Source organism: Anastrepha obliqua, chromosome 5, assembly GCF_027943255.1.
Source record: "Anastrepha obliqua isolate idAnaObli1 chromosome 5, idAnaObli1_1.0, whole genome shotgun sequence".
NCBI lineage: Eukaryota > Metazoa > Arthropoda > Insecta > Diptera > Tephritidae > Anastrepha > Anastrepha obliqua.
The window spans coordinates 52,783,154-52,795,079 of record NC_072896.1 but is presented as its reverse complement, the minus strand read 5'-3'; the positions used below and the strand labels follow the sequence as shown (position 1 = coordinate 52,795,079).

The 11,926-nt window shown below is 37.7% G+C and overlaps 1 protein-coding gene across 5 annotated transcripts in view; it reads left to right on the top strand.

Moving 5' to 3' along the window:
* Positions 1 to 2,497: 2,497 nt before the first annotated feature.
* The window catches only part of LOC129247168 (sodium/potassium-transporting ATPase subunit beta-2), a 173,136-nt gene continuing 163,707 nt past the window's right edge, over positions 2,498 to 11,926 (top strand). The window contains exon 1 of one of the 5 annotated variants that reach the window (XM_054886153.1): positions 2,498 to 2,661. The gene's annotated coding sequence lies outside the window, so the exon portion shown is untranslated. Of the gene's footprint in view, positions 2,947 to 11,926 lie in introns of all 5 variants that reach the window. The other 4 variants (XM_054886152.1, XM_054886154.1, XM_054886155.1 and 1 more) reach the window with 4 other exon arrangements.

Genomic DNA, 11,926 nt, shown 5'->3' with positions numbered 1-11,926 from the left:
CAAAATTCAGCCTGCACAACGAAATCTCCGGTAACGGACAGAGGCTGATCGACTTCGCCGGGGCCCGAAACATGGTAGTCTGCAGTACCAGACTCCAGCATAAAAAGATACACCAAGCTACCTGGCTGTCTTTTGATCGAAAAACACGAAACCAGATCGATCATGTTGTGATAGATGGAAGACACGCTTACAGTGTTTTAGATGTACGTACGATCCGAGGACCCAAAACCGACTCGGATCACTACCTTGTTGCACCCAAACTGCACACACGCTTCTGTGCTGTGAAGAAAAAAGCGTACATCTACCTACGCAAAGAATGTTCAACATCGAAACGCTGCAATTACAACAGACAGCCAGAAGTTTCGCCACTCGACTCTCACTCCTGCTCTCAGAGAGCACTCCCCAACAATCCGGCATGCACGAGCAATGGAGCAACATTTCTCGTTCCCGAAGAAGAAATCGGATTCCGGCGAGTCCGAAAAACAGTTGGTACGACGAGGAATGTCATGCTGTCGCCGAAAGAAAAGATGCTGCCTATAGAGCCACGCTGCGATCGGGCGCAACGCGAGCCATGTGGGATCGCTACCGAGAGCTGAGAAAGGAAGAAAGACGTATTATCCGACAGAAAAACGAGAGGCCGAAATACGTGAGTGCGAGGAGCTTGAGGTGCTGGCCAATAGGAACAACTCCCGAAAATTCTACCAGAAAGTTCGGCGGCTTACAGAAGGTTTCAAGACCGGGGCGTTTTCCTATAAGAACAAAGACGGTGATTTGGTGACTGACGCTTGGAGTGTTTGAGAGAAAGATTCTGCGTAAGATTTTTGAACCTTTGCACGTTGGCAACGGCGAATATCGCAGGCGATGGAACGAATAAAGATCTAGTGGCTACGTTGGCTGGGTCATGTCGTCCGAATGGATACAAACGCTCCAGCTCTGAAAGTATTCGATGCGGTACCAGCTGATGGTAGTAGAGGAAGAGGAAGGCCTCCTTTCACTTGGTGTGCCCAATTGGCGCCGGTTAGCACGAGAAAGAAACGGCTGGCGCGCTTTCGCCAAAATCGCGGAAGCGATTATCGCGCCAATTAAGAAGAAGAAGATTCCAAGTGTTGGTATGGAGGGTTTACCTTATATTTTTTCTTTAATAACAGTTTGGGTAATTTAAGTAGGCTGCTAATTTTTTGATCCGTCATACTTTTTAATGTTGGAAACGATGCAGAAACTAAGCAGTTTATTCCTGTTCTTCTCAGTACAGGGCAGTGGCAGAGTAGGTGTTCCAGGGTTCCTCTCGCGTTGACTTCGTTATATATTGTGCATGTATCGTTCTGTCCCGTCAGTATCCCTACTACAAGCTTACACTCTTTCCTGGAAAGAGATAAAATATAGTTTGTAGACCTGGCATTGTGTTTGCGTAGTATGATTTTCGCGATTCTGCATGAGCTGTTTCTTTCTCACCTAGAATTCGCTTCTCGAAGCATTGCTGCATATATACATATCTAGTCGTTGTTTGCAGAAAGGTGGTTGTATACCGGTCGTGCTAGCTACTGGAAGATTAGCACCTGAATTGGCTAGCATATCTACTTTCTCGTTTCCTTCAATTCCCTTGTGTCCAAGATCCCAGTAGATGGTGGCTTGTTTCTTAGTTTCTAGGTCATCCATCTTCTTCCGGCATTGTCGTATGCAGTGTGAGTTTGTCATTACAGCTGCTATTGCCTTTATGGCTGTTAGGTTATCAATGTAAATTCGTATTTGAGAGTTCGGAGAAGTGCTCTGTAGGGCAAAAGTCTACGGCTTTCGTTGCCGCGTAGATCTCAGCTTGGAACTCACTGTAGTAGTCCGGTAATTTGAATGACTGTTCATATTCTAATTCCGGAGAAAATACTGCGGCTCCGACTCCCTCCTCCATCTGTGAAACCATTTGTGCATATGTTGAAAGTGTGGTGCTTTGAAAGTGGTCCTTTCCGCCATCCATCCTTTTCTAACACCATCTTAGGTTCCCCGTTGAAATTAGTTTGAGGAATAACGTAGTCCGAGTTAGCGCTTAAGCCTCTACAGATTGCTTTGTTCTTGCTTCGGCAGAACATATACTAAAATTTAAACACTAAATTAATTCATTCTCTTCCAGGTTAGATTGGTATGAGATCATGGGTGGGAGAGCTCTCTAGAATTGTTAGGCTGTTCAAAAGCTACAAACGGGATCAAAACTATTTTATATAAAATTTTCTGCAGTTATTTTCAAACCACTCGTATTACTATTTTCACACACACACTCACCTGCTTTCGTAAGAATTCAGTTGTGGTGTATATGGCCCCGTTTGAAAGCATCGATAAAAGCTCTACAAATAATCTATTACAATACTCACACTTTCGTAGCTTTTTAGCACATTTCTAGTCAACGCTTCCAGCCGAAGCGCATTGCAATGCAGAGCAGCGATAACGTTGACCGTTCGGTGAGGTTTGCCAGCTTAGAGCACCAGCACGACAAGTCGTTTCGGTCAGTTGCAGCGAAGACACTATCATTGGCGTTTTAACTGTGGACGGTAGCTCCTCGACTCGTCGTTTAGTGCGGATTATAATACAACAAAAGCAGTAGGCAAAGTCAAGCCAAATTAAAAGCAAGAAGGCTTCTACTAAACTATATTATATATTGCAAATTATGTAGAAGTGTGTGTGAATTGCATTTTTTCTGAAGAACAATTTTAGTGAAAGTGCATATTTTAATGAAAAAAAGAAGAAAAACTTTCTGAAATTTCATAGAAGTCGACCTGCTGGATACTAGACACTCTCTCTCTCTTTCTCACTTGCACAACGCGCGTCTGGTGCTACTACATCGTGAAAATTACATAAAGCCTGGTGAAAAATCGAACGTTGAAATTGAAAAGTTGTGAAGGATTTGCGTGACGAAGGACTTTGTTTGACATTGGCTGAAGAGTACTGAAATCTATTGACGTAAATTTTAGTATTTTTATGTTAGTTAAATGCAAAAAAACGCGTTTCTGTGAGGAATTTGAAAATTTTATGTAGACTATGAGTGTGTGTGCTGGCCTTATGCGATTTAAAATGTGTGCATGTGTGTGTGTGTGTGTGCAAAGAAAATAAGGATATGACATCCCAATCACATTCAAATACATACAGAATTTCGATTTTTCGCCAAATAATAGAAATTTTCGGCTGCACAAATAAAAGCTGGTGTAAAATATTCGCGTTAATTTTTTGCCAAAAGCGTTAATAACGAGTGAAAATCAAAAGGACTTTCAAGGACAGCTAAGAAAAAAATATGTGATGTGTTATATCACACTCTGCCTACCGAAAAGCTTTTAAGTCATACATTGGGTGAACTAAGCAGGCATATTTAATACAAAAATGAATTGTTAGTGGTCAATTGAAGTGTGGCGAGCAATAATTTCAGTTTTCAAAACATATTTTATCTATTTCAAAATTATTTTTTTTTAATTATATGAAAAGAAAAACTTCGTGAAAAAATGTGCTGATTTTGTAACAGTTTCGCCGCAAACCTAGGCGCCATAGCGGCAGCGCGAGTATCCTGCGAGATAGAGAGCAAGTGAGCGAGCGAGAGAGTGAATTTGAGTTGGCGATAGAGGGCGAGCAAAAGCCGAGCTCTCATTATACAATATGCAATAAGAAAAAAAGTGTAACTGCGGTCTATTCGAGTGCTCCAACTAATAGCCGCCGATACGAGCAAGGATAATATAATACATAATACAGCAGCAGCAGTGTGCCAGTGCTTTAGTGACACGTATTTTGTGTTTGTGTCTACGCGCCTCCAAGTGCTACGCCTCCTCGCAGACGTCTATGTACTCGCATATACACATATATATATGCATACATATATAATTAAGTGTATGTGTGCGTGCGTGTGGAATTTGTCTGTATGTGTGCGCATAGGTTAAGCAAAGAATTGGTGCTGCCAGGCTATATGCAAACCCCTCCTGCCTACTCCTCCTTTTTAGTGTCGCGCCCTCTACGCCTCCATTTTTGCGCTCGCTTCATTGCTCAAATTTGTATACGATTCCGAATACGAAATCCGTTTGCTGTCTAATTTTCGGTTAGTCGCTTTTCGGTAGCATTTCTGTAATACCCATACACGCTCGGGGTTTCTGTTTAAGAAGTTTTCACTCGCTCGCTTGGCCAGTCTCTTGGGGTAAGGCGAAGTTTTGCTGATTCGTTCGCTCATTTCATGCAAAGAAATTTACATACATATGTACATACTTATACATACATACATACATAGTATTTGGATGTGTATATTCCTGACAGCTTTTACACAATAGTCGTCCTCCGCCCGCTGTTCGTCCTCTTTCGCTTTTATTTCCTTTTGTTGCCTGCTGCCACATAAGCGTGTGTTCTTTTTGAGAATTCCTGCGCTACTCGCTGCATACTTGCGCAATCTGAAACCTTTAGTATAACATACAGCCTTTCACGATTTTTCCCATTTCCTCGATTTTTTTTCTTTTTATTTCAATTAATTTTCTGTCATTGATGTTATATTTGAACGTCACAAGTCAACTATGCTGCTATAACAAGCATTGATGAAATGGATAAAGTCATCATTTTCCTTGTCATCACTGCACTGATGGCATATCTTTGATGCCTTTAAGGTTGCACATTGAGACTATTAATTTGACTTAAGTCCGTTTACGAATATAATTTCGGAGTTTCAATATGATTTCTAAGCTTCAATCAAAAATATCATGCTAGTACGAGTGAGCTGTGAGTGTTAAAATTTGCACAGCACCTCTTTTCAATTCGATTTCTCTCGAATACTTAATCCACTTTTCTCATAATTTTTATTTTTTTTTTCATAGAAAGAAAAAACTGTCTACTTTACCCGCGGCACTTTTTATGTGCAATTTTTCACTTTCACTTTTTCATTACCTTACACCCTTACTTATTTACAAACATATGTACATACATGCATGCAGATTTGCCTCATATGGCTTTCTTTTGTTGTGCTATTTTGGATTTACAATATATTTTGCTTAGCTTGCAAGAATATGGAAAGGTGAAACAACTTTGCAGCGTGACCTAGTCAGGGTATTAATGGAAGTGCGGAAAGCAGAATAAAATGCAAAATCGGATATTAACCTAAGTAAATATTTAATTGACCCAAATTACGAGGCAGACAGGAATAAAGACCCCAAGCTCGCGGCCTGAGACTTTAAATGAACGAAGATGTGGTATAGAAATAGAAAATACTTTTTACACATTGACCGGAAATACATCCATAGTAATACCAAGTGTTTGTATGGATAGTTTAAGAACTTTATACTTTGTCTTTCACACAGTTTTAGTTAGAGGATTTCTGCCAGCCAAGTACACATCTAAAATATTAAAAAAAAAATTCCAATAAAGGTTGCCTTGTGGCTGTTGTTACCAAACGCCTCTGAGTACATTTTTGCTTCCAAAATTCAAACAAGAAACATTCGTGCGCCGAGGCGGTATGAGATTGTCAAGGCCACAACTTAAAGACAGTTTGGTGGAAGCTGGGTCCCAAAAGGCTTTTCAAGGTGGTATGTGTCAAAGTTTTGATTATACTTGCCCAGAGAAAAAAATCGATACCTTTAAATCACCAAAAAAAAAAAAAAACAACCGAACACATTTTTGTTAAAAAAGACGATCAAGTTAGAGGTATCGGATTTGAAATTGAAATAAAACAACGAAAATTCAAATTTATTAGGCAATCATTATTATTTTTGTGTAGAACCATTAATCACATTTATTTTTTAAAAATAACCCCTTTCAAATGTTTACCGCAACTGCGCCGTAATTCGGCGCACCGTACTCACCAATTTTGAATGATTCGCTGGAGGCCTTCGGTCGGTATCTCATGAATAACTTTAGTATTTACATACAAAGTATTTACATACCGTCATGAATAAGCAAATAAAAGTCCAAAGGTGGGATTTCACACGATCTTGTTGGCGAATCCACTGGTCTGAGTCGAGAGATAAGTTTCAGCAGCGAAAGGACGATACAGTAAATCCATACTTTCAAATGCTGTATGGTGAGCAGCGCCGTCTTGCTGGAACTCAATGATGTAAAGATCGCGGGCTTCAACTTCCGGCAACAAAAAGTCCTTTATGATTACGCGATAGCGTTCACCATTCATTGTTATATTGGCGTCAGTCTCGTCGTTGAAGAAATATGGGTCGATGATACCTACAGCCTATAGGCCGCACCAAAGGGTTATGTTCAATGGATGTAATGGCTGTTATTGAATTACTTTGTGTTCCTCTTCAGCCCAAATACGACAATGATGCTTATTGATGTGGCCATTAAGCCAAAAAGGGGCCTTATCGCCGAACACCATAAGTTGGCCTGAGCGTGCGATGGACACTTTTCACAGAGCGTCGATTTTCGTAAGACAAGTCCACGATTTGTAAACGTTGTTGAGGCGTAAGTTTTTCCATGATGAAATGTCATGAATACGGAAAAAAAATTGACAGCAGTCACTCCTGTCTATCAAAAACCCTATTATTATTAACTATAAAAATGTTAATTTGTGGCACAATCACAATCAAATAGCATTTATACATCATGTTTCGACTTCTCTTTAGTAAAATTTCAAAAAAAAAAAAAAAAAATTAATGATTGTAAAAGTTATCGCTGTTTGTGTGGAACCTGTTTCTCCAGAAGTCTCTTGCAGTGATCATCACAAGTTCTTGGAGATTCATATAGAATCAATCGGGCAAGAGAAATTAGTTTTATTAATAGATAATCTTGTGCCTGATCGAAGCTTTTTTTCAAAATTAACAATATGGCGGCCTCAGGAAATGTATTTAAGATTTTCGAGAAAAAACCGACAATCGAAATTGTTGAAAAAGAATCCTTCGATCAGGCACCATCATCACCAGTTCAAAAAACATAGTTTTGAGAAAAACGCATTTTAAGTTTGGATAGCTCAAAAAGTATTGTCGGATTCACTTTAAATTTTCACACAATGATATTATACTTTAAGAAAGTGCAAAAAAATGTCCATTGTTTTGTAAATTCTGGCTACCCCTAACCCCTTAATGGTGCGCAATAGATCTTTGAGTTCGGTGTGCTAAAACCTCTCATAATAATAATAATAGTAATCTGTAAACAGTACACCTATTGTAATATTCTCATTGTTTTAGAAACGAAATTCTATTCCGCAAAGCAAATTTATTGGAATTTTCATGATCAATAATAATATTGGCCAAATTTGCTAACTCCACTTTTTAATCTTCAAAAAGCACATGTGGTAAGAGCATTTGGCACAGATGGCAATGACAGTATAAGCAACTTAGAAGAAACTCTGCCTGAATTGATGAATCCAAATATTTAAAAAACTATTTAATATTTCCTTTCACTAATGACAGTAATATTTACCAAAATACTCGATGAGATTTCCAATTAGATGTCATAATTGCCGAATTACCTGCAAAATTCCCTTAAAATTCCCCAAAATTTTGAATATTCATTTTCCCAGAGTTGTACGTGTTTTAGAAAAAAGTAGTAAAGTAGAAAAAAATGCATACGTAGAATTTTGAATTGGGCCTCGAAATCTAGGTGTCGGGCCGCTAAACCAATTCTTCATAGGTTGAAGCTTATGCTCACCCATAATTTTAGTTATATTTATTTGGTGAAAAAGTTAGAAATTTTTGCACATTTTTTCTCATAAAAAATTCCCCAATTCTCATTTGTTTTCCAGAATATGCAGAGTGATTTTTTATGACGAAATAAAAGAGTCAAATTTGAACGTGGATGGATTTTGATAGTTTATAGCTCGTTGAAATATAATTGAAAGTAAAGCGTTTTTCAGTAAGAGCGCTTCAACTTTTTTTTTGAATAAAACACAAACGGTTTGACTTTTTTAACTATTTTTTTTTTATTATCGAGTTTGAACATATACATTTAAGTATGAAATTCGATTTCTTTTGCATGACCACCGCGTACACGTTTTACGAAGTCCAATCGTTGAACCCAATTTTCGACCACTCTTTTGCATAAATCGGCCGAAATTCCAGCAATTTCGCGTTCAATATTGGCTCTGAGCTCACAAATCGTTGCCGGCTTGTTACTGTAGACCAATGACTTCCCATAACCACAAAGAAAATAGTCTAGAGGCGTCAAATCACACGAGCGCGGCGGCCATTCGACCGGTCCATTTCTGGAAATAATGCGCTCATCGAACTTACTCTTCAACAAATCAATTGTAGCGTGTGCTGTGTGGCTTGTGGCCCCGTCCTGTTGAAACCACATGTCGTATAAGTCCATACCATTCAATTGCGGCCAAAAATAATCGTTTATCATGTCGCGGTATCGATTTCCATTCACAGTAACGTGGCGATCGTTCTCGTCAACGAAAAAATATGGGCCAATTATGCCGCCGGCAAGTAAACCGCACCAAACAGTGATTTTTTCGGGATGCAACGGTGCCTCATGAATAACGTGTGGATTGCTTTCTGCCCAGTAACGCATATTTTGCTTGTTGACAAAGCCATTGAGCCAAAAGTAGAAGCAACAGAACGATTATTTTCATAAAAAAATGCACAATTTGCAATCGTTGTTCAAGTATGTAGCGTTCCATGATGAAATGTATACTAATGAAGTTTACAAATGACAAGCGAAAAATAAAAAATATTGCGTCGTTCGCCCTCCCTATCGGAAAAAAGTTGAAGCGCACCTATTGAAAAACGTTTTAGATTAGTCTACACGCTGATAAACAAAACAGTCGTTAAAAATGTTAATCAAAATTCAAAAGTTTAGAAAAATTTGAAATATTTATTTTGTTTTGCCTTCGTAATCCGGCTTTCCTTAAGGGGCTGTATACAGTTAGAAGGCCGAAAAAAGCGAATGTTCCAGAATTTTTACTGAGAAAACTTTTAAATTTATTGATCTAAAAATTTTTATACACATTACGTTATCTTTTAGCTGTATTTAAGACTTAGTATTAGTAAAAATATTTGTTTAGAAAAGAGCTACAGCTGATCTCCGAGAGCTCCTCTTAAAAAAAGACGATTTGCGTTGACCACTATATCTTTGAACTGGATCCTCTAAAAACCCAAACAGATTTCTTTAGAGTAATGTTAAATTGAGTAATTAGTCGAAGGAATAAGCAAAATATTTTTTTTTGACTAAATGGCGGTTTCTCAAAAAAAAAAAATCAATTTTTGACCAAAATTTCGGCCTTAAATTGTTTATAAAAAAATTACTAAAATATATTTGTAAGAAGCTCGTATTAAAATTTGAAACTAATTGGTTTAACCGTTTTCGAGTAATGTGGGTTACCGACTTTCAAAACACCATTTTGAGAAAAACGCATTTAAAGTTTGCCTTGTACTTTCAAACGCTTTTTCAAATTTACGTGTAACTTCGAAAATATTCACCGGAACGATATTAAATTTTCTGTGTGTATTTTTAAATATATATATATTAAGAAAAAAAAATCGATTGTTTGAAAATTCTAACTGTATATAATCCCTTAAGATATATTCACACTTTATATGCTATTGTAAGCAGCTAGGTGTCAGCTTTTGAAGACCATTGGGCAAAAAGTAAGGTGAATTTATTTGTCAAACTTCGCGGGATTAAAATTTCGCTCTAGTTATTTTTTTCATAAGTTGGCAGCACTGTTAATAACATCTGGGCCAACTTTCATGTGGATGTCGTTATCAGTAATATATTTACGCTTGTGTTTACCAAGCGACCAAGAGTGCATTTTTCGATTTTTACAATGTCTGATTTGATTGAGCAGAGACGTGCCATCAAATTTTGTTTGCGGAATGAAATTTCGGCTGCGGAAGGCATTTGGTGATTCGACCATGTCGCAGAAAAATGTTTATAAGTGGTACAAAGACTTCAAAGAGGGTCGAGAACGTGTTGATGACTTGGTTGACTCGGTTGACTGTTAAAGACCTTACTGATATGATCGAAATATCAGAAGGATCTGTGAAAACCATTTTGAAAGACCATTTGGGCCTACGAAAAGTCAAATTTCGTTTGGTACCGAAAACTCAATTTGTTGAAAAAAAGTCGTCGCGTTGATGTGTGTGAAACAATGCTTTCAGACTATCAGGACAAGCTCAAATGCATCATTACGGGAGATGAGATTTGGATTTATGCTTACGACCCTGAAACAACCGACTAATCAAGCGAATATCGTGCTAAAGGCGTGGCCAGACCGAAAAGAGCACGTCAAAGTCATTCAAAAATAAAGGTCATGATGGCAGTTTTTTCGATTTTCGTGGTGTGGTGCACTATGAATTCTTTCCACCTGGCCAAACTGTTAATAAGGAATATTATTTGAGCGTTATGCGTCGTTTACGTGAAGCAATTCGTCTAAAAGGACCAGAATTATGGGCCAACAACTCTTGCACTCACTGCACTCGTTCTTCGTGACCATTTCGCCAAAAATTCCACGCATATCGTTCCGCAACCACCGTATTCGCCTGCCTTGGCTCCGTGTGACTTCTGGCTATTCCCAAAACTCAAGAGACCACTCCGGGGAACGCGTTTCGAGTCGATTGAGGAGATAAAAGCTGAATCGAAGAAGGTGCTGATGGCTATACCGGAAATGGACTATTTGTCATGTTTCGGGGGTTGGAAAAATCGTTGGCATAAGTGTATTTCATCGAAAGGGGATTATTTTGAAGGGGATGAAATTGATTTACAAGAATAAATAAAGATTTTTCATTTTACAACCAAATTCACCTTACTTTTTGCCCAAATTTTCTCACCCAATACACAAATATAAAGAAACGGGAATGTATATGTGAAGCCTTTGAAGAATTGGTTTTTTCGGCCCTAAGTTTTGAATTTGACGGTGAATTCCTATTTCCCAGTATGCAGTTCCGTTTTACTTGACTATACCTACATCTTGATTCATGTGTGCCTTAAAGGATGTATAATCCGCCAACCAACATTGTAATTTATGCAATTTTAAATCTGTAGTAAGTACATTCAAACTAAGTTACAAGGAACTAAGAAAAAAAGCTGCTTAGGCGTACCATAGTGCATTGTGCATAGGGGTACGGGAAAACCGTTTTAGATACTTAAATATATTATAATTTAGGTAATTTCTGTTTAAATGATATGATGTCCCAAACTTCACCGTTTTCGAGATATTAGACTTGAAGATTATTAAAAAAATATTTATACTTGGTTTTGTTGCTTTTTTTTTAATGTTAGGGCGCGATGTATTATCTATTTTATTTAAAAGTATTATTATTGGGTTACTGCGTACTGCGACCAAAAAAGATCTATTGTACAGTTATTTCAATTTATATTATGTTAATTATTAATTTTAACGCTGACAGTTAAAAATGGTTACTTGGTAAAGTTTTGAATTTACAGTTTTCATTAAGTGTCCCTGTTTTCTTCTGTTTCATACTCCACATCATCTAACAAAAAATTGTATGGAAACTATTCCGTAAATCATTTTACAGTGCGTTTCATAAAACAAATTCGCCTAAAAAATTTTAAAGTAAAATTTCGTAAAGATTTTGTCTTTTATTTTTAGTTTAATATTTCAATACTTAGGTCCCGCTATAGTTATATGTCATATTGAAGAGTTTTTGCTTATTTTTTAGCATAATCTGGACGAAGACCCTCTAATTTTTTTTAGTGTCGTGGCAAGCAGTTTTTCTCCGAATCCTCGCTTTCATGGCTTTCGAGCTCACACATTTTCAATTAGATTTGCATCCCGACTTTACGAAGACCAATCAAGCTGTTGTACATATGTTTCTTTCTGCTTTCCAAGAAGTGCAAAGTCGACTACGAAGTTTTAGGCTTTGGTCTCCTTGATAGATGTAATCCGCTGCCTTCGGTTCATGAAGCTTCTTCGCACGTATTAATAAACATTTCTCACAAAGTTTGATCGTAAATTTTGCGTCGCGATTTTGTGTAAAGACAGTTAAAGAAAAGTATCTGTAGACATGGACCT